The sequence below is a fragment of the Diabrotica undecimpunctata genome, chromosome 3 (assembly GCF_040954645.1).
Source record: "Diabrotica undecimpunctata isolate CICGRU chromosome 3, icDiaUnde3, whole genome shotgun sequence".
NCBI classification, from domain to species: Eukaryota; Metazoa; Arthropoda; class Insecta; order Coleoptera; family Chrysomelidae; genus Diabrotica; species Diabrotica undecimpunctata.
The window spans coordinates 140,624,426-140,650,755 of NC_092805.1; the positions used below are offsets into that span (position 1 = coordinate 140,624,426).

General features: G+C 32.3%; 1 long non-coding RNA gene across 1 annotated transcript in view; it reads right to left on the bottom strand.

The window, feature by feature from the left end:
- Positions 1-26,330, bottom strand: part of LOC140436189 (uncharacterized) — a 296,267-nt gene that overhangs the window by 108,105 nt on the left and 161,832 nt on the right. The window contains exon 2 of the long non-coding RNA XR_011950262.1: positions 2,832-2,855. This is a non-coding gene — a long non-coding RNA (uncharacterized lncRNA). The remainder of the gene's footprint in view (positions 1-2,831; positions 2,856-26,330) is intronic.

Genomic DNA, 26,330 nt, shown 5'->3' on the forward strand with positions numbered 1-26,330 from the left:
AGCGCCTATGCTGTTTTGCGTTGCAATTTTCTTTATTAAATTGTTACTGCAATATGCAAGAACTATAAAAGAATGTTAAGGTTTATGCAAGTAAGTTGCTGTACAAGATTTTCTTATATATTTATAATCCTGCAAACTTGTGACATGATTACGGATACTAAACAAAATCACGTGAAAAATGTAGCTTAATATGTTCATTGTTTTTATCTTAGGAATCGTTTAAATGTTATGTATGATTATAGAAATAACAATTATAATATTTATTACAAATTTCATACATAAAACAATCAAGAGCATGATTTTTAACTTAACCGTTTAAGTGTCTCTGGTATTACCATTGTACCACACATTTTCGCCAGAGTAAATGAGTAGTTCAAATCAGATTTCTACCTATTTACATAAAATCGTGTAATAAGTTATGCATAGATGGCTCTGATATCGGAACGTTTACATAACTTGTAAACATTGTAGTGGTACAGCATTTGTACCAGTGAATTCTAGTGTGCTTCTTTTTTTGCAATTAGCAAAAAAATTTTATTGAGGAGTGCTATAAAAGGTATGTGTTTTTTATTACCTTTTAATATAAGGATACTCTCTAAATTTCCTCTAAAATTTAAATATTTATAATCATCATAAATATGCTAAATTGGTTTCATATGTTGTGTTGTATCATTTTTATATATTTTGATCATAGATTATAAACCAATCTATTTGTTCTTAGCAACTATTTTCACAATACCAAAACATGCATATTTTATTCAGATGTCCGAAAACTATTCTGATATACAATATTGGAAAAAAGTCCTTACAACTAAATAGTTAGCCAAAATATAACATGAAATTACGGATGATGAAGCTGAATATTCCGAAATTAAAGGGGACTCAGATGCTGAGGATGTAGTAGAACCTGACACACCATCAGAAAGATCTTCTAGCAGAAGTTCGTGTACAATACTGCCGTCTACTCTACTACTACCTACTACTACTACCTACGTCTACTACCTACGTCTACTACCTAACTACAAGCATTTACGTGGAAAACGTAAAAATTCTAGAATTTACGACTGTTTAGAATACGAGGATTCAGATGATTCTGTGGCAGACAGAGATTACCAGCCTAAAAAACCCTCCCAAAACAAAAATATCAATGCTCCATCATCAAGCGAAGATGTAGCAACTTTCGATGATACTAATGATTTTAAGGAGTGGTTGAAATGACCGAGAATACCTATTGAATTTAAAAATTGTAATTATGCAGAATTCAAGGGCTCGAAAGTGATACTGTCTTCTGAAGACCCAGTAAGTTGCTTTAATGTTTTTTTCAGTGATTTCTCACTATAATACATTGTAAAACAGTCAAATCTATATGCTGTCCAAGACGACAAAAATTTAGATTTGTCCTTCGAAGAATGGAAAGCTTTCCTAGGAATTTTAATTCGAATGGGATTTAATAAGTTACTTCTTTTAAAAAATAATTTGAGAACATCAAAAACTGAAGAACGAGAAAACATTGGCTGTCCTCAAGTCATTGTAGGCTACAATATGTATATGGGCGGTGTTGATCGGTTTGACCAACGAATGCAGACATACTCAGTAGCTGGGAAAAGTTGTCGATGGTGAATGAAGTTATTTTATTACCTTTTTAATACATCCATAGTAAATTCTTACAAAGTTTATAAAGACTTCCTTAGGCAAAGTAACATTAGAAAAAAAGGCAATATCTCACCTTGAATATAGATCCAAATGGGCTGCCAATCTTATAAAAGATTATTCTGCGAGAAAAAAAATTGAGATGTCGTTAAACATGGACTATTTTCAAAATGTTGATTATTTTCCGCAGAAAACAATACTCAAAAACGGGATTAGAGAAACGCAGTGATATAGAGTGCTTAGACTGTAAAGTATCTTTGTGCTTGGATTGTTTTAAACCATATCATTCAAGTGCCTGAACTATTGTTTTTATTATTATATTTTTGTTTATTTACTACAATATTGTGCAGTATTTTTGTATTATTTAAAGTCCTATACCAATTATTGATAAAATTATCCCTTGATAAACTCTGGTACAACGGTTGACCAGCATTTTTTTTATAGAAAAAACAAAAATATATTCAAAATCGAGTAATTAATGTACTAACTATAATATTCTAGGCTATTATCTGAAAAATCTTTGAAACAAGTTCATCATAATAAACTTGAGGCTTAAAGTGTTAAAATGTATAGTTTGTATAAAAAGTAAAATAACCTAAAAATTTTTAGACAAACTTATATACACATATAAAAGGGCCATTTTAGGCCAAGAACAAGTAATTAAATTTATCATTAAGTTAACAAACAAAAAAATCAGTTTTACGACAATAATTTCTATGTAGTGCATTTTGGTTTAATACTCAATCCATTACTCATAGAGAGAACAGCTTAAGAGGTATAAATTGTCTTAAAAATTATATAAAGTTTTCTATTGTGTATGGAAGACAAAAAAATTTGCATCGTAAACTTAGGTGTGGTTCTCTCGTCAGGCATTGTACACTTTTAACAGGTGTCGTTCGAAAGTTGCCTGTACCTATGAGTAGAACTGTTTTTATATTGAGATTGTAAAGTATGTAAATAGGAAATAAAAGTTATGTAAATAAAAGAAAATGATGAATGACAAAAAGTGAGAATACATATTAATTTTAAACTTACCAAATTAGGCCAAAGTTGCCTGTAGCTATGAGTAGAGCTGTTTTTATATTGAGATTGTAAAGTATGTAAATAGGAAATAAAAGTTATGTAAATAAAAGAAAATGATAAATGACAAAAAGTGAGAATACATATTATTTTAAACTTACCAAATTACGGCCTTATAAATGCACCTGAAACAAGAATATTGAATCACACATTTAAATTTACATTTATTTTCAGCACAAAACTAAGACTGTTTTACGTGGTATATACATTTACGTGTATAAAAATTAGCAGTGTGAAAATATTAAAATATTTAGATAATAAGTTTGTTAATTTTGGCCCAATTTTTATATAAACAAATACAAAATATTATTAATATGAGCATCTATCAGCTAGTTGTAAGACACGCTGCTGTCGTAAAATTTAATATTTACATATCACGTAAATATATTTTATTTGATAGAAATGTGGCATTTTTTAATTTTACTCTATATACAGTTTTAACTCACGTATTTCAAATTCTATTCTATATTATCGCAGTTTTAATCTACGTATTACAAATCTTCGAAAAAGAACCACTTAAATATCAAACGAAAAGACATACTAATTGTGTTTGTTATACAGTCTTAATTGCACAAAATAAATCGCTAACCCTTTAAGTCACACAAGTTGCCATCCGCAATTATCATTGTTTTTAAACTGCGTCTTAAAAGAGTAAATTGGAAAAAACAAAATTAAATTATTTGTTTGCTTTGGAAATTGTGGCTTCACGAATTAAAAGTGGTCGTAGGAATTTTCCAGGCGCCCTTTGGACAACTTATCGCATGGGAGGTAGAAATCAGAAGATTAAGAGAATCGACGTTAAGAGTTTTAGCATCAGGGTGACAAATGTTTCTTTTTATTTTCGGTTAAACTTTTACAGAAGTCGGGGTCTGCAGATTATATGCATTACATTTACTACAACATCTCCAGACTCTTTTAAAACTTCTGCATACCTTTCTCCATACCTTCGCAATCCCTTTCTCTCTTTGTCAACCATTTTCCATCCACTCCTAAATGTAGGTCTCTCCCAATTGCTTCCATCTTTCTCTATCTTGCGCCAATCTAATCTACTGTTTGCCACTGCTCTTATGTCATTTACCCATCTTTTTTGAGGTCTTCCCATGCTTCTTGTTGTCGTCCTTGGTCTCCATTTAAGAATTCTCTGTGTCCACCTGTTTTCATTATATCGGGCTATGTGACCTGCCCAGCGCCATTTCATTTTTGTAATTTCTTCCACAATATCTCTAATCTTATCTCGGTGTTTTTAATCTTGTTATCATATCACTGATATTCCAAGCATGATTCGTTTCATTGCTCTTTGCATTGTTTCTAATTTTTTAGCAGATTTTTTGGTAAGGGTTACTGTCTCCAAGCCTAGGTAGAAACTGGTAGTATGCATGTATTATATACCTTTTTCTTTAAGTTTACAGGAATGGTGGTGTTTTTCAAGGTATATGCTAGTTTGCCGAAAGCGCCCCATGTCAGTTGTGTTCTTCTCTTAATTTCAGGATCTTGATTTGGTTTTCCCAGTTCATGACATGACCGAGATATACATAATGTTCAACATTTTTTCTTGGCAACATCCTTTCTCTTTATTTATAATATGTTGTTTTTGATCCAATATTGTTTGTGTAATTGGTTGAAATTTCCTGGATAGATGTCGGAGTTTGTTATTCAGCTCATGGGATTCATACCGGTTTGCATGTCTCTCTAGTTCTTCGCATTTTTATGTTTATTTTTATCTTCCCTACATGCTCTTTTAGTTTCTTTATTCCGTTTAGTAACCTTGCTAATTCGTTTTTGTTGTTGTCGTTTTGATATATGAGAGATTTGATTCTCCTTCGCTCTTCGAGAAGTTGCAGCGTTCTGTCTGTCATCCAGTGTTTTTTCTTGTTGATCTTTTTTTCAGTTCTGGTTCTTTCTACAGAGGCTTCTATGGCATTTCTGAAACTTTTCCACATTTCATCTGGGTTGTCTTGTGTGTTCAACATACTAGTTTCCTTTAATGCATCTCTAAATGTTTTCGGATTTGAAATCTCCAACCTGTTTTGATTTTGGTGCGGCATTGTTCTTTATAGCTTCATTGTTCTTTGTAGCTTGATATACCTGACTAAATATTTGGCTAAATAGTAAATTTGTGGATTGACATTTTAAGCGTAGTTAAATGTTGATGCAAAAACAGCTATTTATTGTGCTAAATTAATATAAAAAAAAGACTTTAAATCGTTGATGTTTGTTTGTTTTTGTATGCAACTTTAATTTACAATCGGCTAGAATAATCTTGTGTACCTTCGTAATGATTTATTTTCGGAATATTTACCGATTTTGGTCAATCAAAGCGTTCATACCAGAGCTTTTACAGTTAGATCACTTATTACCCATTGTTTTCGAACATAGTCGAAATAATTTTTAAACTACTGTTTTGCTTAAACAGTAAACAGTTCTCCGATCACGCAATACTAGTTTTTCAATTAAAGTAATAATTCCCTTCAATCGCTGTAGATCATTAACTAATGATCCCATTAGGCCAAAGAGGATATAAAATGAATTTAAGTTCAGAGTGTATGCAGCTAATTGATGTCACTGAGCTCACAGAAATATGGTGTCACATGTAACAGGTCTGTATTAGATGAATGATTACAAATTAATTTTTAATGATAAATGTCAGAACAAATTTAAATTGTATTGTAGTATATAGTTCTAGTTGTAGACTAGATGAAAAAGTTATTTTTTTTACATAAATACAACCATGATGGAGTTCCATAATAAATTCTTCTGTAACTACAATTAAATTAAAATTAGAATTCCCAGTTCACATCATACTCTTCTTTTTGTCATATTGAGCATCTGAAAGAACAAACAATAGCAAATAAGTTTTTATTATTGTAGTAAACATTGTAAATGTATAGGCGATTTACGCAGAAAATGCAATGTAATTTTCATTTCTAAAATTTTTGTGTATTTGATATAGAGTGAAATTAATTTTGTTGTGTACTTTTTTTATGATGAGTTTATAATTTAATTAAATCAATAAAAATCATAAAATAAAATCAGATTGACAATTTTTACATAAAATCAAAATCAAGATTATTTTCAAGATAATTTTCTTCAAGACTAGGGTATTCATAGAATACCCGAGGTAATTGATTGGATTACATTAACATAAATGCTCAAAATGTTCCCCACCTGTTGTTGGCAATAACACGGTCTCCTATAATACTCGTCCCGAACTTTGTTTAAAGTTTGAGGTGAAATATTCCGTATTTTTCTAGTTAACCTTTCTTTGAGGTCTTCAATTCTAGTTGGTTGTGTTCTTGAGATAACCCAACAGAAAAAAATGCAAAGCGTAAGATCTGGCGATCTAGCCCACCACTAAATAGTACCCCTTTGTCCAATTCATTTATTGAAGAAGATTTCATTTAAGTAATTTCTTCATTAAAGCATAATAGGGTATTGCACCGTCCTGCTGGAACCAGACAGTTTCAAGCGGTAGGGTCGGCTTTATTGGATTGGGATATAAGCTAGCCAACTGAGGAAGAACATCGTCTCTTGCTTATAATATTTAAGCATGCTTAAGTATTTTTCCGCTGTCAAATTACCATCTACAAATATAGGACCAATAATATGATCTCCTATAATACCTGCCCAAACATTTAACTTTTGAGGATACTGAGTGTATGTCTCACGCATCCGATGAGGATTCTCCGCTGACCAATATCCATAGTTTTGTCGGTTTACCTCTCCGTTCAAAGTAAATGTTGATTCATCAGAAAAAAGAATTGTGCCAAGAGCTATGTCATTTGCATTAATTTTATCTATCATTTTTTCTCAGAAATCCATTCTACGATCTGGATCGTCTTCTGTTAGCTCCTGCACAAAAGTCAATTTATATGGATGAAGTTTTTCTTCATGGAGACACCTTAGGACAGTTGTGTTACTCACATTATTTTGACGTGCAATTTGACGTGAACTTGACGTTGGATTATCTGCGACACTTAACAAAATATCCACTTTCACCTCATCTTCAATGAAGTTCGGTTTTCTTTTTAATGGTTTGACACCAAGTTCTCTGAATTGTGCATAAATTTTAGACACAGTATCTTGTGCATTATTAGGCAACTGAGGATACCTGTGATTAAATAAGTTTGCTACTTCAACTTGACTTCTACAATTCTCCCCGTAACCGATCATCAATAAAATTCCAATTCGGTGGATCTCAGTTAAATATTTCATTTATATTTCTGCAAGAAATTAGCTTTTAATTAGAAATTTATTATTTTAATGTAAAATGTCAACACACCAACAACTGATTGATAACAATCCGCATTATTTACCGATTTAGTTTAATTAGCAGACTATAAACAGTTTTTACGTATTTATGACAAAAAATGTTAACACGGCTACTAAACAGAAATTTTTCCCAATATACTGATACTTAGAGTAGAAATGTATTGTCTGTATTTAGCTAATTTAAAATAATACCATAACACGTAATAAATTATTATTTTAAAATTTCACCTTGTATTATTTATTATAGATCCTACATGATATAGTTCGTTGAAATCAAGTTGTTAAGAATATTTTAAAAATATAAAAATATACAGGGTGTTTCATTAAAAATAAGGATTATGGACTACTATAGGGACACAAACAATTTTATTCCATATTCCAAGTGGTTTCCGCAGTGTATATTAAACTTGTTTATAATTTAGTATTGATAAGTTAATATGTAGTACTAATACAGTGCTTTTTATAAGTGTACCTATTATATCGGTGTTCATGTGTACATTATTTCTTATTTTATCAAAATTTTGTTTTGCTTTGATTTTAGTAAATTAATCAATATTTTAGGTGTTTTTTTTATATGCTCTCACCTCCCTATTAGTAATAACGCGCTCCCCTAGGGGGCGCGCCCCACAGGCTGAGATACACTGTGTTACGACGAACTGATTCACCCGTACTACACATTTCTGCAACGTTCTCTTTTCGACAACGTAGAGCTCCTGCTTTAATCAGGAGCTAATTGAGTTTTAAAATATCAATATCTTTTCATATATTCTATTTTTCCGATTTTTTTTCGCTGTATATTCGGTATATGCGAGTTGTTTCTTGTTTAGTATGTTCACAGATACGTTACTACCTATACGTCATGAGTCAAGAAAATGTTAAAAATCTCAAAGATTTCATTGATATTGCTAGCATATCACGTCGGCCCTGGTTTGGTAGTAACAATATTTCTTGTAGAGGAAGAGGAGATGGAAGAGGAGCGTCACAGCTCCACACATGTCCATATTTTGTAGTTTTGTAGTATACATTTTATTGCTTCTTCTAATTTTCTCCTTTATAAGTCCTTCTTCCGTGTTTTCTCCAACCTTATTTTTTACTATCTTTAGCCGGCTCGTCCTCGTTTTCCTCAACATTTACGTTAATATGGTCTTTAATTTCTGATAAACTGTCCTCTTCTAGCACAAAATCGGGATCGTCATCGTCATCATAAGTTTAATTTTCCTTATCGCTTTGATCATCACTGTCAAAGTCACTCAAATTATTTATTATTTCCTCAAGTTCAGTTTGGGTTAAGGGTTTTTGGTAACGTTTGGACATTGTTGTGCTGTTAACGCATAAAATGGTTTTTGTACCACTGTTAGCACACTTTTTCTAAGTCACTCAAAAACTAGTCATCCATATACTTGATCGTTTAATAAGTTTATAAGAGTACTTATAACCCTTAGGTAGAGCCAAAAATTAAAAACAATACAGATAAATATGTAACGTAAATTACTACGTGGGGTCTTCCAGAAGAAGATCTTAAAACCATGAACATTAAGCAGTGGCGAAGGACAGTATCCATGAGGACAAAATTGATGAATGTTGTTAAGTAGGCCAAGACCAACAAAGAAGGGTTGCAGTGTCATTAGAAGAAGAGGAAGAGGAGTAGTTTTCATAAATGTTATTATTGAAGCTTGGTGGAAGGTATTAGAAATGATCTAAAAATATTAAAAACTCAACTATACCAAATGTCAGGGATAAAATTGGCCGCTATTGAACTGGATGAGAAAAAAAATCGTCCAGGGGACCCAAAAGAACCCTACACCGACGTTTAAAGGTTAAATAAAAAACATTAACATTAATAAAATAAACTAATATAATAAACCAAAATAACTGAAAATATTGTGCAAAATGAGCCAAAAAGAAATCATGTATTAAATATATTTCATTTGCTGTAATATTTTGAAAGAACTGGTAATTCACGTATAAAAAACAATTGAAATTAATAAATAATACGTGGATTATTATTCTAGAAACAATTAATTAACAATTTAAGATTTAAGAGACACTCATAAGTTTGTTTTTTTTTATTATTAATATTACAAAGTGCAAATACCGTTAAGCGTGCGCGTCACCGCCACTCGCCGGGTGAGAGTTAAGCTCCTCAACTGGGTCAATTTAAAATTACTGTATTTTAGCGAAAACTCGATCAAGATGAGTTTAGTAAAGCTCAAATTGTTTGTCGTTTATTATAGCATAGTTTTCATTAACGAGATACTAAATTGTTTGATCTTGTACCGAAAACTCGTTATAAATAATTTTGATTGTTTTTTTGCACCTAAATTTATATTTTAAACTTATTTAACTTTGTCAAAGCTTAATATAATAAAAGTGTTTAAGATAAGTCTGAAAGACTATAATCAAACTTTAAAATCTTCTTATTCTAGTTTCTTCTCCTATCGGAGGTTGGCTATCATCACAGCTATCCATACCTTATTGGTGGCTGCTCTGAAAAGATCTACTGAGCTGCAGCTATATCACTCTCTTAGGTTTCTTAGCAAGGAAATTCTTCGTCTTCCTATGAATCTTTTACCCTTGATTTTACCTTGCATTATGAGCCTTAATATCCCATATTTAGTACCTCTGGTAATGTGGCCTAAATATTCCAGCATTCTTGTTTTGATGTGCTTTATAATCTTGCAATCTTTTTGTAGCCTTCTTAACGCTTCTGTATTTGTTGCCAACCTAACCCAACTCGGTAGATCCATGGTATTTTCAAAATCCTTCGCTAGTACCATATCTCAAATAATTCCAACTTATTTATATTATCCACTTGAGTGCAGTTTTCCATTTTATATAAAAAAGTCGAGAATACGTAGCATCTAACGGCTCTTATCCTCAGCTCCAGAGGAAGGTCTGGATTAACAAACATTGTTTTCATTTATATAAATCCTTGACTTGCAATTTTAATGTCTGACCATATTTCTCTACCTTGGTCATTGTTTTCATTTACCCAGATTCCCAGATATTTGTTATTCACTCTTTCTATTTGTTTTACCTCTATATACATCTAGCCTTTCTACTGTATGTTGCTTAGAAGTAATCATACACTTGGTTTTCTTAACGTTTATTTGTAGTCCATATTTTATACTGACTTGATCTAATCTATTTACTAAGCGTTGCTGTGCTTCTAGACTGTCTGCAAAAATAGCGCTGTCATTTGCGAATCTTACGTTGTTCAAGATTTTTCCGTTTATTGATATACCCTCTTGCTCCTCTGATATTGCTTCCTAAAAATAGCTTCGCTGTACAGATTGAATAACAATGGGGACAGCACGTAATCCTGTCTAACACATCTTTTGCTTTCTGTAGTTTCTGTATCAACATTTTTTATTCTAACCTTTGCCTTTTGACTCCAGTACAGACTGACAATAACCCGTGTATCTCGACTATCCACATTCTTTTCTTTTAACAGCTTTACGAGCTACTGATGTCGTACGCTATCAAAAGCCTTTTGATAATCTATAAAGCAGACATGGAGATCCCGGTACATATTTATTTGTCCTTGCGTGAGAACGTTAAAAGTGAACAGAACCTCTCTAGTTCCTAGTCCTCCTTTAAATCCAAACTGGGTGTCATCTATATCTTCTTCTATCTTTAAAATAAAGTACTTTAAATCTTTTTAGGTTTAAGTGGAAAAAGTTATAAGCAAAAATATCTGATATAGTCGATAATTTGATATTTTTTACCAATAAATTTGAAATATTTTGGCATTTAGTGGATCGAGTTTAAGATTTTAAGCTTTTTTAACTTGTTTTTATTCAAAAGTAATTAAATGAAATTTAAAAAAACTGTATATGTTTATTAGTTTATTAGTTATAAGCATTTAAATAAATAAATTGTCGTGCCCAAAAATTTAGAATATTATGTTGAAGATTCGGATTCAGTGGGCCAGAATCATAAAAATCAAAATCTCATGGACCTCAATTATGAGAGGATATGGCTATAGCGGCGCAATGACAAGACTAAATTTCAAATAGGACAAGTCCTATCCGAACTCGGAATCCCGAAATGCCACAGGGAGCGATCTTGTCACCCCTATTGTACTTAGTATTTACTGCAGACGTTCCCAGAACGCCTTCTTCTTCTTCTTCAAGTGCCCTGTCCGTTGCGAACGTTGGCTATTAACATGGCAATTATGATCTTGTTTGCGGCGCTTCTGAATAATTCGACCGATGTGAGCCCGAACCACTTCCTCAGATTTTGGAGCCACGAGTGTCTTCTCCTGCCTGGCCCTCGCTTACTGTCTATTTTTCCCTGGACAATTAATTGCAGTCGACGGTACTTATCGTGTCTTAATATGTGGCCTAGATATTCAAGCTTTCTTTGTTTAATTGTATTCACGATTTCTTTCTCCTTTCCGATTCTTTGGATTACCTCTATGTTGGTGACATGTTGGAAAAATGTAGCATTTAACTAAATGTAGTTTTAGGAGAAGAGACAAATCCCTGCTTATGAGGAGCTTTTTCATATTACTAAATGCTGCCCAGAACACCAGGAACACTATAAAGCCTTTATGCCGACGACACTGCAACGGCGGCCGAGCACCGAAATGTAGACATAGCAGTTAACAACCTGCAAAACGCGTTGGACGAAATCGAGGAATGAAATCAGATGGAACATCGTCATAAACCCGACAAAACGCAAGCAAGTTTATTCAAAAAAAAATTTAGCATTTATAAAACAATCCTATAGAGCGAAAAAGTGAGGCAAAATACCTGGAAGTTATCATGGATAAGGACATTTAAAAAGCACGTAGACGGCACAGTGCAAAAAGCCAACATTGCTAAAGCATCCATCAGAGGACTCACAAGTAGAAAAAGCATACTAACGACAAAAACCACAATTAAATTAATAAACAGTGGTATTATTTTGATAATTATATATGCATCTCTCATGGGGACACGCCTGTAATACTGGGGAGAAGAGGATTCAAGCAGTTCACAACAGCTGCCTAAGATAAGCTGTCAACATCCCACGATATGTAGTAGAATGCTTCATAGTTAGGAAACTACAACAAGTCAGGGTGACAGAAATAATCAATGATAGTGCCAAGACAAAATTCGCATACTTGGAAAACCACCCTAGTCCCATACTACGAGAGATCATGAGATATGACGCTTTCCACCTTTGGAAACATAAAAAAGCAAAACAACAAATAGCGGAATAAATAAAGAAACCAAATAAAAGATGGAGTAGCTGGAGAAAAAAAAAACAAATACGGAAGAGAAAATCGAAAATCAAACATGGAAGCAAACAAAATCACCAGAGAGAAAAACAAAAACCCTAGAAAGAAAAATATAAAAACCAACAAAGGATAATTTGTAGCTCTAATAATTCGATCAACATTGCAAATTGCAGCATTGTGTGAGCCCCAATGGGGTAAGGACCAATAGAACAAAAATAGGAGCTTCACATAGACATCCTACAAAAAAAAATTAACAAAAAATGTAAAAAACGGCCTAAAAATTAAAAAACTAACAAAAACCTAGCGAAAGCCAACCAAAAAAATAAACAAAAAACACAAAAACCTGGGCAAGTAGGGCCCAAACAATTGAGCACTAAGTCTACGAACCAGACGTAGTTCGGAGTGGAGACTTGAGGCTCAAGCAAGCAATTTTAGCTTCGCGGCCAAGTCAATTATGGATTACAGAAACAAAGCGCGTAAGCTGTCATGAATTTGAACCTGTTAGGTAACCATGTTGGAGTTCCATTACACAGGACTCCCACATGAAGAGCATATGGCTGATAGTTGAGCCCCTATCGCGTATCAGAATGCTATAAGGGGAAAGGGATGCTCTAGAGCATTGGAGCGGGGTGGAACGACTCTTTTTTTACTCGAGTTGATACACCTCGATCCAATGAGTTATTACACCCGAACGTTACTTATAGGCTTGAATATGTCTTACACGCTGGGTTTGCTTGTTTGATCCATGACCCTCAATTGGCCAAAAAACGCCCCTTTATCTCTAGACTATTTGGTGATAATATATTCTAATAGTTTGAAAAATCTGATTTTTTATAATTTTTAAAACATATTGAAGTTTACATAAAATTTTAAAAACATCACGTAATAATGTTTAAATATTACTTAATATCTCTAATGGAGATTCACTACAGTTTCAAATGAAATTACGTTTGTTTTGACGTTTCTATTTTCACTTCGAAAATCGTTCGAAAAATACAAATGTGTATTGTAAATTTTAAAATGGTACTAGAAATAACTTCAGAATGATGGTATTTTACTTTTTGAAATAAACATGTATGAATTAACTCATTTATATTTCGATGTTTTCTACAGTCAGTGCTCAAAAACTAGTTAAAACATTTTGCTGATTTTCAAACAAGACATATCTGAGCGAACTTTGACATAAAGTTCATATTTTCTCTGTCAGTTAACGTGTTATTTGCAAAATATTCTCTGGCAAAACCATAATGTTGATCTGAAACCTAAATATTGGTTTACATGGAAGTAAGTCAATTTCATTACATAAAAAAATCCTGAAAAATTTTTAAATTTTGATGTATCTGGTTTTGTAACTTACTCGACTCAATTATTTGCTCTCAACAATATTTCTGCGATTTCTATAAGTTCTTAATCGTTAAATGACGTAGCATCACAATAATTATTGAATAGTAAAATAATTTGTGTATATAGTTCATTCTTAATATCTGATTTTCAAACAAGACATATCTGAGCGAACTTTGACATAAAGTTCATATTTTCTCTGTCAGTTAACGTGTTATTTGCAAAATATTCTCTGGCAAAACCATAATGTTGATCTGAAACCTAAATATTGGTTTACATGGAAGTAAGTCAATTTCATTACATAAAAAAATCCTGAAAAATTTTTAAATTTTGATGTATCTGGTTTTGTAACTTATTCGACTCAATTATTTGCTCTCAACAATATTTTTGCGATTTCTATAAGTTCTTAATCGTTAAATGACGTAGCATCACAATAATTATTGAATAGTAAAATAATTTGTGTATATAGTTCATTCTTAATATAAAATTCCTTCTTCTTATTGCGCCGTCTCATTTCGAAGGTTGGCGATCCAAATGGCAATTGTAGCTTTGGAAACTGCTGAAACAATCTCCTCAGGTCTTTCGGCGACGAGTTCTGGCGTCTTCCCACTAACCTTTTGCCCTGCACTTTACCTTTCATAATGATTTGGAGTAATTCATATCTTTCACCTCTAAACACATGATCCAAGTATTGTATTTTTCTCTCTTTGATTATGCTGAGTAATTTTTTTGTTTATTCATGCGCCGAAATACCTTACCATTGGTAACTTTTTATGTCCATGGAATTCTCAGCATCAGTCTGTATATATAGATTTCAAAGGCATCTATTATTTTTGCTGTTTCAGAGTTCATTGTCCAACTTTGACATGATTTCTTTCCGTAATTTCACTGGCTGTTGATACGTTTATTGGTGTCTTTGAAAATATTAGAATTTTAGTTTTGGAAACATTTAGATGTAAACCGAACATTTTGCTATGACGAACTACCGTTCCATTTTACTACTACTACTACTATCGGTTCACAGCGTTCTCCGACGCCTTCCGACTCCTAACCGCCATTCTTCTCTATTTAACCATAGGCCTGGAGGGATTTCTCTTTCCTTTAGTTCTTTTTCAATTCCCTCTCTCCAGCTTCTTCTCGGCCTTCCTCTTTTTCTTCTTCCTTGTGGTGTCCACGTCAAAATCTGTTTCGGAATCCTGTCATCTGGCATTCTCTGTACATGGCCGTACCATATTAACTGTTTTGTTTTTATGTCATCAACTAATGTATGCTTGACTCCCATCATTTCTTGTATTCTCTAATTTGGTATCCGATCTCTTCTTGATTTGCCTGTTGCTCTTCTCCAGAAGTCCATTTTTGTTGCTGGTAACAGTTTTTCCGTTCTTTGTTTCATTGGCCAAACTTCACTGTCATATGTGATTACACTTTTAAGTATGGTGTTGTATATGAGTTGTTTGTTCGCTTTAGATATTGTTTGGTCTCACAGAATGCCGTTCATCATGGATATGGCTTTTCTACCCTGTATGTTTCTGTCTTTTATAGCAGCATCGAGTGTTCCATCTTGAGTTATCTTCATACCCAGGTACTTGTATCCATCACAGTGTCTAATTTCTACCCCATCGTCTAATATAATGGACTGCTTTGTCCCTCCAATACACATGGTTTCAGTTTTCTTAACATTGACTTCGAGACCCCATTTGTTATATTCTTCTATTAGCTTCCGAGTAATGTAACTCAAGTTGTCATGATCCTGAGCAATCAGTATTTGGTCATCAACAAAACATAAGGTGTACGGTGTAGTCTCGTCGTTGAGAGAGATTCCCATGCCATTACATTTTATTTTTCACAGCTTGAGTGCTTGTTCCAGATAACGTTTGAAAAGGGTAGGCGAAATACAGCAACCCTGCTTTAGTCCTTTCGTGACCTTAAATCCCGCAGATATCCTTGATCCAGTTTTAATTTTTGCAGTCGTTCCATTATACAGACTTTGGACTGCTTTGATAAGACCATGCTTAATGTTGGTTTGCTGTAGGGTTGACCATAGTTTACTGAGGGGTACACTGGCATATGCTTTTTGTAAGTCTATGTACACCAGGTGAACTTCTTTATTGACGGCTGTTTTTTTCTTAATAACTTGCGTAATAGAGTACAAGTGGTCGACTGTGGATCGCCCAGCTCTAAAACCAGCTTGCTCCTCTGCTTCCTAATCTCTAGAATCATTTTATATTTTGTTCATAATAAGTTTCCCATAGATCCTACTTATTGTGGTGTTTACCGCAATTCCTCTGTAATTTTTACACTGATCCTGGCTGCCCTTTTTGTGGATAGTTGACATGATAGATAATTTCCATTCTTTTGGTAATTCGGCCTCATTCAAGCAATCTTGAAAGAGTTTTCTTAACTGTTCCTGGAGTTTGTCTGTGCCGGCTTTCATTACTAATTCTGCAGGGATGTCATCAGGACCAGAGGATTTTCGATTTTTCAGGGAATTGGTTATTTCTTCCATCTCTGATTTACTTATTTGTAATGGTGATGAATTTATACGTATACCTATCGTGTTGTCTTCCATGCTAGTAAATTCTGGTCTTTGTTCTGTTAGTAATTTTTTGAAATATTCTTCCCATTTTTCTGTTATTATTGGTGATATAACGTCTTTTTTCTTATTATTTCTCATACTTTTAATCAATACCGTTCGTTTTTATCGTACATTTATTATATTTTGTTGGATGATAAGACGCAACCTTGTTGCACTCCTTGTCGGATTCGTATATCTTCAGATCTTGTGTGCTTTATTTCAATTGTTGTCGTTTGGTGCCAATATAGTTCTGAGATAATTCGCAAGTCTTGTTATTCAACTTAGTTATTCCAGAATTTATACCATCTTTTGATGGTTGACGCCTGTCAAATGCTTTTCGATAATCAATAAAACATGCATTATTTATTGTGCTAACATATTTATTTAAGACAGTATGTCCTCTGTACCTATTATTATCTAGTTATTATTATGTTTTAATATTGTTTCTTGTCTCTTTTTATGTCTACCTGTCATTTCGTTGACTGTTTTATAGACATTAAAGCTGTCGTATCTTTCCTGAAGTCTTTCAGTTTCTGATAATCCAATAACAAAACTCTAAGAAATAAATTTTAAACAGATGCGAAATTTAAAGACGCGAAATGCCTAAACTCAATTCTGGTGAAATGATGACAGAAGATATTTTAGTAAATAAATTGTTATATTTCTCATATATTCCTGCTTTCCCTACTTATTTTCTCGAGCACGTTGATGTTATATTGTGAAATTCGTTTAATGTAAAACGCGCTCTGTGCGAGTAAAATTAGTTAACAGGTGAAAAGGAAATGTGAGAGATGGCTTATAATGGAGTTGTTCGATGACGAATATGTTAGGGATATCTGAACTTGGCAACCTAATCGAGAATATTTAGTTAGCTGAATGTTTACCTCGACAATGTATGATTGGATGAAATGAACTATCTGGAATTTGATGTTGTTACCATGTAGTGACATTCATTCGAAATAGTTAAAATATTTGTATGTAAATATAAAATTCTTATTAAAATATTGGTGATATATAATAAAATGCAAAATATAATATAACTAAAGTTGGAATATTTATACATAAAGAATGTTTTAAATATGCGTATAAATATGATTAATTCGTTCAAATTGTTTTTAACATTTATGTAATTGTATGAACGTTTTACGCATTTTTTGACGAATTTATATTTTTACATTAAATTTAATTATTGGTTATTTATCTTCTTTCCTCTCAAAACATATAATACGAATACAAATAAAATAATGCTTATGTATGTGCTGCCTAGGAAAAACTAGCTAAAATCTGGACACACTATTAGTTGTCCCCCTTCACGGATTAAACTGAATATACCCCCTACTAACTTACCCAAAGTTATCCCGGAAAGTTATCTGGGCCTCCCAGAATTCGCGCCGAGGTGAAGTACACTATAAAAGTAACAAAACCGGAGAAGGCGCCTGGACTGGATGGCATTACTACGGAAGCCATAAAACTGTTGAAAATGACGACCTCGACATATTTGGTATTAATTTTTAATTCCATATATAACACCGGCCACATTCGAACAGATTGGTTTTGTTCAACCTTTATAATAACTTACAAAAAAAGCGGCAAAATGCAAAGAGCACGGACTGATAAGTTTAATGAGCCATTTAGCTTAAACTATTTCTTTGCTTTTTCGGTACAAAAATGTTCAGAAAGTCAGAAGAGCTAAGCGGAGAGATACAATTTCAGTTTAAAAGCGGACTGGGTATACGTAGAGCAGCTTTCTGCTTTAATACGCTTCTACAAAACTGCATGCATATACTCATTCTTCTTCTTTTTCTCGTAGCACTACAACCCGGGGTTGGGTTTTGGCTCACTGCACAACTTGCTTCCATCTTGAACGGTCGTCCATAAGAGTTGGGTCAGTGGGTAACCCGGTAGCCCTATTGTTCTTAGATCTGACCATATATTGTCTCTCCATCGCATTCGTGGACTTAATCTCTTGGACTATATCGCCCACTCTATAAATCTGCTTGACCTCAGCATTTGTTCTTATTCTTATTGGTTGCTATTAATGTCGTGATAATGCCCAAAGATTCTTCTTAGGATTTTCCTCTCAAAACATCCAAGTTTGCTTTCAGTTTCTTTGGTCAGGGTCCACGTCTCACACCCATACATGAGCACCGGTCTAATCACCGTTTTATATATTCTAATTTTTGATGTTCCTGTTAGGCTTATAGATTTATTAGTATTGTGAAGGCATACATCTGTTTGCTGCCTGAATTCTCTGAAAGCCCAATCCGTAAAAAAATTGAGTCTTTCGAAATGTGGCTATATAGGCGTATTCTAAAAATTCCTTGGACTGCAAAAGTCTTAAACGAAGAAGTATGTATACGAATTCGACATAGCGGAAATCTTATGAACGCAATTAAAATAAGAAAAACATCGTGTCTGGGCCACATACTTCGAAACGATAAATACTTCATCATGCAAGGAAGAGTAGAGCGGAACGAGGATTGGGAAGAAAGAAAAAATCTTGCCTGAGGAATACCAGAGGTTGGATTAACGTCAGTATCGAACAAATATGTTATGTTGGAAAAGATAGGGAAGCGTTTAAAGAAGTGATCGCCAAACTTTGTTAGAAGCGGACACAAGAAGAAGAAAAATATGAAATAAATAAATATAGTATAAGTATTATTATGAAAATATATTGCATTAATTGTAATCTCTTATATTTAACAAAAACATGTTTAAAGCCACTAAATACATGGGTAAAAACCCTTTAAGTATGTGGTACAATTTCACTATTTGAGAGAGTGAGTCATCGTTTAAAGGCCCAGAAATGCGGAAAGCTGTTTGGAAATCTAGTGACGTACACTTACTTTTATTTTAACGTTAATTATATTTTATTTTTTAAATATTAATGTTCGAAATAGGCCACAATATATTTATTTACAAGTTTTTACTAACGTTTCGATCTCTATATCCAAAGACCGCTTTCAAAGATAAAAATGATAGTTATATTTATTTTATTTGTTTATTATTATATATTTTTATAATCTTATATTGTTTATTTTTTTTCTATCTTTAAAAACGGAATAGAGATCGAAACGTCAATGTATTAAACATGTAAATAGATATATTTTGTCGCTTATGTCCAACCTTCTCCCTAAAAATACAGAATGCCACAAACAAGCAGCTATAGAAAAATAAATATATCTGTCATTTGTATGTTTGAAAACGGTCTCTTTATAGAGATCGAAACGTCCGTAAATTAAACATTTGAATAAATATATTGTGGCTTATTCCCAACATCATTTCTAAAAATACAGAACGACAAGCGAAAAGCCATAGAAAATAAATAGTACTATCATTTGTATAATTGAAAACGGTCTCTGGATATAGAGATCGAAACGTCAATAAATAAACATATGAATAAATATTTTGTGGCTCATTCCCTACATTCCCCTAAAAATACAGAATGCCACAAACAAAAAGCTATAAAAAAGAAGTAATTTTGCAGAAAGTTTACTGATACCAACCGGCTGTCGCGGAAGCAACGCTAAAACGTCTTTTGACGTAACCCGTCCTTAAAGAGTTACACAATGAAATTTTTTTAAAACAAATTTTAAGACAGTTTCCACACCACCCCAGAGGTATGTCTTGTGGCGTGATACTTTTTTTAAATGGGTGTTCGCCAAGAGCCATATTGTCTTATTAAATACAATGAACAAAGCACTTAAACAGTATAAAACAAAACAAAATAAAATCCTATAAAACAAAATAAAATTCTATAAAAACAAAATAAAAATAATGTTTGATGTGTTTAAACACAAACACTATACACACTTACTATGTTCTTCTCGTTTTTTTTTTTGTTTTTGGTTTTTTTTATGCTGATGTTCTTATTAAACTATTAGAAAATATTATTCGCTGTCTAAACCTGAAGATGCAGTGCTGCTATCGCTGTCATTATCTTCACCACCTGGTGTAATTATAATTGGCTCTAGTAAAACTTTTATATGAGTGTCAAGTTCCCACATACGATGTTCTTCTTTAATTATGTGACCTATACATTTAGCCCATTTCTCTGGAGTTACATGGAGGATTGCTTGAATCAAAAGTTTCTTAATTTCGTTTAATTTGAACGTTTTGTTATTGCGTGCTACTTCTCCTTTCACTTGCTCCCAGATAAGTTCAATCAATGGGATTAAGTTCACAATGATAGGGTGGTAGACGCAGAACTTTGACACCATAATCTTTTGCAGTTTCATCTACAGCATATTTAAGATATTCAATTTTCCTTAACCGTGCAATGTCAAGGAGCTAAATTTTGAGCATTGATTCTTCGTATGCAATCCCCTTTTCTGTAAGCCATTGTTGAATCCTACCTTTCAATTTTTTTAATAACCACCTGTTTTTTTCGACTTAAATTGAAGAAAACCATCATCAAGAAACCCTGTATCACTTCCTATATGGGTGACGATTAAACGCCGTCCCTTTCCTGATGGAGCTTTTAATCCTGTATATTAGCCTTCTATAAATGCTTCGCGTTTACTTTTGACATTTAAATCTTGCCAAACTTTTCCAACTGGATGACCTTTTCCAACCTTGGTTAATCCAGGTTTCATCCAAATAACATATTTTGCGTCCAGTGCTGCGAATTTTGCGTATTTCTTCTAAATATTTTCTTCTCCGCACAATAATTTTATTTTTTTCTAATAGCATACTTTTTCTGTTGAGTTTTACATATCGAAAGTTTATTTCACGCATGGTCCTGGTTAAGACTTTATGAGATATCTTGGGTAAGGAGTCATCGTTTTCGAGCTCTTGAGAAATATTTTTCAGTGTGATATAAAATATATTATATAAAATGAATGAATTTTTCGACGTATAATATTCCTTGTCTCGTCATCCAAAACAATGCTTTTCCTACCTCTAGTTTTACCTTTTTCTTGCTTTTTATTTTCCGATGTATTTTTAAGTACACGATAAATACAGCTAAAGGATACTTTTGTTAAACTGCTACAAATGTCGACCGCTTGGCTAACATTTAATTCCATTTTTCTGCCGACAATTCCTTCATAAACGTTTCGTATTATTACCTTCTCTTCGGACGTTAACATTTTCCGTCTCTTTTGCGGCATTTCAATTTTGGAATCAACATCAGAATTTTGCAGTCTTCTCTTGGAACAACTCGGTTTTTCGTCCAACTCCAATAAAACTCAAACCAAATAATCACAGAATATAACTAAAAATTTACTATAAAACGACAAACTATAACACTCGTATTATCAATAACACGTTTTATCAATAACACAAACTTATCGCATAAAATACCCTACCCTCAAAAACGCCAATGTAAATAACCTATTGTTGATGGACACTCGCTCGACAAAAACTAGTCTTACGGCTTTCTGTGGATCTGAATTGAAACGGAATTCCGTCGCTAATTCCAAAGTTACCAAACGATTGAAAAATATTGTTTTAAAATATCGATTTTTATTTTATAAATTTAAATATGTAACGAAACGGAACATATAAATAAAATTTATTTCATTACAATTTTGTGCTGCATGGAAGAATACAGGTTTTGTATGACCATAATTACTACTTGTGAACAAGAATTGGCTACATTGTACGACAACTTCTGGTCAAGTCTACTATAGAGAAGTACAAATAAATATACTACTTTATATATTCTGTAATTTCTTATGAGGAAACGCAAATTGCAATCGAGAAAACAGGCAGTTTTCGAGGGCCGCTGTGTACATTTAAATTTGAGGATATTCCTCGTTTAAACTATGATACCACTCTTCTAAATTGAGGGTCTCTACTTTAGCTACATTAATTTTAAAATACATTAATAATCGCAAAATAGTAGGATATTTAAGTTATAAATGGAAATATCTTCATGGTAACGTAGGAATTCACTGGGATTACTAGCCCTAGGACGAGGTTTTTATGAGGACTTGTAAAGAGTTTTTACCCATGTATTTAGTGGCTTCAAACATGTAAACCTAGATACCACTGATGAAGGAATAGTCATTCTGAAAACGTTTTGGGATGTGGCCCCAAAAGGGTTTTTATATTAATATACATTTTGTATAGGATTTTTTTGATTAAAATTTTTCATAAGGTACTACTGGGTGTATTAAACAGATAAATAAAATCTGATAGTTTTAGTTTTACTCTTAATAATATGTTTCAAACATTTTCCTTTTCGAATGTTTTAGAAACTTTTCTTTTGCCTGCATAGCTAGTCTTTTAGTTTCATGCAGAATACGACAAAAACACAGCCATGGTCTATTTAAATATAAACGATATCTGTCACCTTTTTTACAAATATTTGTATTATACGGAAGTCATTTGTAAGAAACAAGTAAATATAATATTGCGTCGAAAGCATCCGCACAGGCTAAAAGAGAATCTTCCTCAAATAATCAATCTCCCTTAGCCAGCTTAGTCTCAAATGGCAATTATCAGCTCCGCGTTTTTGTTATTGATGGTGGTATTAAATCATTTCTGATAAACATTAATCTGTTGGTAAATAAGAGGGATTTGTTTAACACTAATTAAAATAAATGTAGAAATATAAAATATAGGTGATAATTCTATGGCATGATATTATTTTAAATGATCCGGTGACAAATGGGAGCAATTAAAGGAAGTGTTTATTTATTTAAATATAATAAACAAGACAGTTACACGCTACAGTAAATTCTCCCTTAAACGGACAACAGTCGCTCTGTATAAAGTGTCTGTTCAAGGAATGTCCGTTGCAGGGAAATTATACACATATGTAAATTTTTAAAAATAAGTGTACATATACATTATATATATATATATATATATATATATATATATATATATATATATATATATATATAAGTAAACGTTAAATAGTGGGTTTGCAGCAATAAAAAATGAAACGTGTACTCTTTTAAATTTTTATTCCAAGCTTTCGGACATTGGTTATGTCCTTCATCAGGGAGCTACAAATGTGATGAATACATTGTTGGCGTTGGTATAATTAATTAAAAAATTCACTACTTACAAACTTAATGAGGTTGTATCAACGAAGATGTATTATAATGCTGATAAAATTTATCATAGTCTCTCATCTTTTTTAATATATAAAACCTATTTTTATGTTTAAAAATTTAAAAAATTACTGTACATCCAAAAACACTTAATTATTCTAAATAAATACATGACATTATTCTGACAAAATTATTTTAAATGTCAATTGATAAATTATTGTTTGTGTTATTATTGCATTTATCTAGTAGTAATAGGACAACTTTTCATTAAGATGACCAATATCTGTTCTATGATTCATTGCATTATTATTTTGGCAAATGTAGGCCATTTCAAGAAAAAGTCTTTTGGTGATGTTAATTTCCTGTTCTACTACTTTTTGCCCAATGCACTTTTTTCAGGATGCAGTCTATTATCTGACTTGTGGGATGTAATGCGGTCTTTAAGGCATCTTGATGTTTGACCATAGTATACTTGTTCACATGATCCGCACGGTATACAGTAAACAACATCCGTTAAAGACAAGAGTACGGATTGGTCTTTAAGTTTAGAAAAAACTTTGTTAACTGTTAGTACCGTTTTATGTGCAATTTTGATATTAATAATTGATGAAAAAATTCTACTTAGTTTCTGTCCAATGTCCTTAATGTATGGAAGAGATACATATCTAATTGTAGTTTGTTTTGGTAAAGGATCTACAGGTCCAATTCTATCTTGTGATACAGACAGATTTTCTTCGTTTTTTAAATGACTAGTCAAATTTTGTGGAGTGTTAAACAAAATTTTCTTTAGTAGTATACTTGGGTATGAGTTTTCAATGAATAGGTTATAAAGGATTTTTAGATTTTTTGTATGGAAAGCGGTATCGCTGATCTTAAGGACACGATTTTTCATTTCTTTAACTAAATTAAGTTTCATTGAATATTTATGGTATGACCAATAATTGAGATATCTGCCTGAACTGAGGGTTTTCTATACCCACCACTCTTCGAGTGTACCTTAGTTTATTTTGGATTGACGGTCGTACTCCTTTTCTCGATATATATATATATATATATATATATATATATATATATATATATATATATATATATATTTCTTCTTCTTCTTGATGTGTCTATCCGTTACGAATGTTGGCGACCATCATGACAATGTTTATCTTATCTACAGCAGCGTGGCCAACCAGATTCTAAGGTTCTTTAACCAAGATGTTAATCTTCTTCCTGGACCTCGTTTTCCAAATACTATTCCTTGAAGGATGGCTTGAAGGAGAGCATATTTGGATTCATTTCGCATAATATGTCCGAAGAATTGTAACTTTCGAGATTTGATGGTGGTCATTACCTCTCGGTTCTTATTTATTCTTCTGAGGACCCCCTCATTTGTGATTCGGAAGTCCTCGGAATCTTAAGTATTCTCCGATACAGCCACATCTCAAATGCTTCCAGTTTTCTGCACATATCTTCGTTCGAGGTCCACGACTCAACAGCATAAAAAAGGAAAAAGTGTCTTTGATTGACTTTATTTGTTTTGATTTTAATATATTTAACATCACAATTTTCTGCCAAGGCAGAGATCAAATCAATTTATCCCAATTTGATAATTACAAGTTGGAGTTATTGCACACCCACAAATTATACATCTACCTTTATTTATTGTCATATAGCTACCCTTTTAATAAATAATTCAATAAATTACCACATATTTCTAAAATATACCTATTTAATAAATGTAAATAACTTTTAAGTAATATAAAACATCACTTTCTCTTTTAACAAACAATTACATAATACCTACATTCTATTTCATTTGTTAGTATCTCTCCCCTCAAGAACTTGAACTAACACCGATGATAACCCATCACCAGCAATCCAGGATAGTTTGAACTATGTTTTCCAAAGCACTAATTTGTTGGTTTTGCTTTGTCTGCTTTAATCAATTTTAATTCATATTAATAATCACAGACATATAATATTGGCAGGCATAATTGCTGTAATTGTTTTCTTTATAAGACAACACCCTAATGAAGGGTTTTTGTAACTTCAGCATTTAATTTACCAGGTAACGTTAGACCTGAAGATGCATAGTAAATTTTAGTATGCGAAACCGGTCGTTGTTAGTAGAATAAAGTGTGAGTAAGTCTTATTCTTATTTCTTTTTACCTATTTCAAATGGACTCACACAGGCAACACATTCATGATTTAAAATTATTACTTTCACTTCAGCGTTAAGAAGACTTCTTGTATTTTCAACTAATTTATCAGCAGTATTAGTGAACGACATTTTTGTTTTTAATAAAATTATTTACGTATATAGTTTCAAGTCGTTATACAGATAAAAATAAATAATTAAGGAGTTTTAAACCGCACAACAAATAATTATTACTAGTTCAATAGAAATAGCTTAAACATAAATATTGTTTTATCCAATCACTTTAACCATCAAAATAATACAAACAGTACTAGATCGATTTAAAATACACTTTAATACCAAAAGAGTGAATCTGGTCCGAGCCTGTATCAGTTGCCGACGACGTCGACTAGCAATTTTTACAGCAAAATCGAGATGGTATTTTGTTTAGTTTTTAAATATTCTTAAACAATAATTGTTACTTGCATATTCGTTTAAATTATTAATTAATTTAATTATTATGACTATTTTTTCACTAACTTTATATTATTCAGTGATTACAATCGAGAAAACAAAAAAAATTGATAAAGTGATTTTAAGAATTACTTGTAGCAAAAAACTGGGGTGTGTAGGAGGAGAGATGTATAAGAAGAGTGGTCTATATATATGGGATAAAATTGATAGAAGTAAAATAGATAACAATTAAGTAAAAAAGTATGAAAAAAAATATTGAACGGAATGTGGCTAGGCTAGCAATGTAGGCAAGAGAATGACCACTAGAAACTCAAGGATGGATACGGCCAATTTGCATGCCTTTTAAAGACAGTAAATCAGGAAAATATGTATGATGGATAGAAAAGAAGATATGAAAAATGAATAGATATAATGAAAATTACCAAAGAAAACAAATTGAGGGCGCCAGAAGAGGTATACTACTCTAAAAAGAGTAACGGTCACTCTTCCAGATATCGTATACTGCTAATATTAATTAAAGTTGATGTAATAAACAAAAATGCTGTAAATGTAAAAAGGTAAGGAAATATTAATAAAAAA